The sequence below is a fragment of the Chrysochloris asiatica genome, unplaced genomic scaffold, assembly GCF_000296735.1.
Source record: "Chrysochloris asiatica unplaced genomic scaffold, ChrAsi1.0 scaffold00004, whole genome shotgun sequence".
In the NCBI taxonomy this organism is placed as follows: domain Eukaryota; kingdom Metazoa; phylum Chordata; class Mammalia; order Afrosoricida; family Chrysochloridae; genus Chrysochloris; species Chrysochloris asiatica.
The window spans coordinates 27,898,717-27,901,384 of NW_006408522.1; positions in this window are offsets into that span (position 1 = coordinate 27,898,717).

Genomic DNA, 2,668 nt, shown 5'->3' on the forward strand with positions numbered 1-2,668 from the left:
TACACACACACACACACACGAGGGAGTTTCAAAAAGTTCATGGGAAAGTAGAATTAAAAGGTAATTTTTTGAACATACCTATAATACATTTGTGTGTGTGTGTAAGCACATACATATGCCTTTGCTATAGGTTCATGCTATAAGCTGCTTTACTATGAACATGCATAGTGAAGAAGTTATGAAATGGTAAAGGGGTAGATTTTATATTAATTATAAACACAGGATATTCCTCATAGATTTGTTTCCTCGTTATACAATGCAAAAGGTTCTTGCAGTTCCCTTTCCTCGGATTTGTAATACTTACTTATTCCCACTCTGTTTTTCTCACTTGAGAAAGGTCCATGGGGACACAGACCTAATCGGTCTCATTCAACAGTTGATGTTTGGCCCAAGTACAATACCTGGCACAGTTTAGTTCTTCAGAAATATTTTCTGAAAGATGAATGAACTATGTCTCAATTGATGACAGTCTATTCCAAAGTAATTTAGCTAAAAGGAGAATAATGAAATAAGATGCATAAAATGTACTGAAAAAAATGAATGAACTGGATCTTGACTGATGAAAATCTATTCCAATGATTTGACAAGAAGAAAGATAATTAAATGACAAGAAAGCTTGTTATAAAAAGATGGATGTGCTAAAATACACATAGAATATTTTCTGCAATGTAGATACCATCTTCACTTTTCTCTGGTGAGCCACTTCATCCTTCCCTATTCTCTCTGAATATGTTCCCATTGAGCCATGGTGGAGAAGGTTCAGAATCCACCAGGTGCAATAGCAGGCAGATGGTGATCCAGTGATCAAAGTGGATCACATCCACAGGTAAGGCCTGAGCTAGAGGTCTGGTCAGAGAAGCAGAATGCCAAGCTTTGGTCATTTATCAGAGAAGTAGGGCTATGTCCTAGTGATGGTCTGCAACAAGTGTTGCTCTTTCATCCAGAGCAGTTCAGGTATTCCCTATTGTTTATGTACCTAAAATGGAGCCTTTATGTCTTCAGGGCCTGCTTAGGTTCTTATCTGCTCTGAGAAGTGCTTCATCTTCTCAAGAATCTCCTCTGGTTAGTTTCCCAGCAACATCATTATATCTTGAAGGTGGGAGAATTGGGATTTTTCAGAGATAGGAAGCAGGCCCATGAATTTGTGGAAAAGCTTCCACAAATATTCTGGTTTCTTTCATTGGTGAGGAGTTTAGCAGTCATGACAGCTTGGTACCATGCAGCCTTTCATAGCTGGACAGTGAATAAGGAAGTTCATAGAAGAATTGATGCTTTTGAGTTGTGGTGTTGGAGGAGAATACTGAAAGTGCCATGGACTGCCAAAAGAACCAATAGATCTGTCTTGGAAGAAGTGCAGCCAGAGTGCTTCTTGGAGGCCAGGATGGCTAAGCTTCATCTCTCATACTTTGGACATATTGTCAGGAGGAAACAGTCGCTGGAGAAGGATGTCATGCTGGGTAAGGTGGAGGGTCAGAGAAAAAGAGGAAGACCCCTAACGAGATGGATTGTCCAGGTGGTAGCATTGATGGACTCAAGTGTGGCGGCGGTAGTGAGGTTGGCCCAGGGTCGGACATTGTTTTGTTCTGCTGTGCATGGGGTCGCTATGAGTCGGTTCCGACTCGATGGCACCTGACAACAACAACAACAACAAGAGAAGAGCGCTCAGTATGGATTGCATCTCATTGTAAAGAAAACAGAAATCCTCACAACAGGACCGATGAATAAAATTCCAATTCATGGAAGCAGTGGTCAAGAAATCAAACAGCATATTTCATTAGGCAAATCTGCTGCACAAGACCTCTTTAAAGTGTCTACTAGCAAACATGTCAGTTTGAGGACTAAGGTACACCTGACCCAAGCCATGGTATATTCAATTGCCTCATATTGAAAGTTGGATAATCAATAAAGAAGTCCAGAGAAGAATTGATGTATTTTAATGATGGTGTTGAAGAAATATAATAAAAGTACAATGGACTGCCAGAAGAAAAAAACAAATCTGTGTTGGTAGTAGAACCAGAATGCTTCTTAGAAGCCAGGATGGTGAGACTTCATCTCTCATACTCAGGAGGGACCAGTCCCTGGAGAAGGATATAATGCTTGGTGATGTGTAGGGTCAGCAAAAAAGAGGAAGACTCCAAAGAGATTAATTTACACAGTGCCAGCACAAACACAATGACAACTGGAAGAATGCCATAGGGCTAGGTGGTGTTTTGTTTTTTTATGCATAGATTCACTGTATGAAAAATGTTGTCCATACCAACAAATGCTCAAATAATCCAATCTGTATTCATTTTAGTGAGAATGAGGTTTTCTTTATTTGATTTTGTAAAATTGGGCAGTGTCATTTCATAATGGTATGCCAGGGAAACCAAGATTCAAAAGACAGCAAAGCATCTTAACGTTACTTCCCCCCTTTTCCCCAGTCCAACCATGTCTCAATCCCTGTATCCCAGAGCCCTGTTATTCCAAGGTTGTACATATATCATTATTTATCTCTCTCCCATTTAGCCCATACAAACCTGCCTAATTGTTTTCCTGTCCGTTTTGTTCTTCTATTCCCCTCTCCCGTCTCGTGTATTGCCCCCCTCCCTAGCACCCAAACTATCTTGTGTTTATTCCCTACCCTGTGCTCCACACGCCCCTCTCTCCCCTCACCCCACCCCCATAT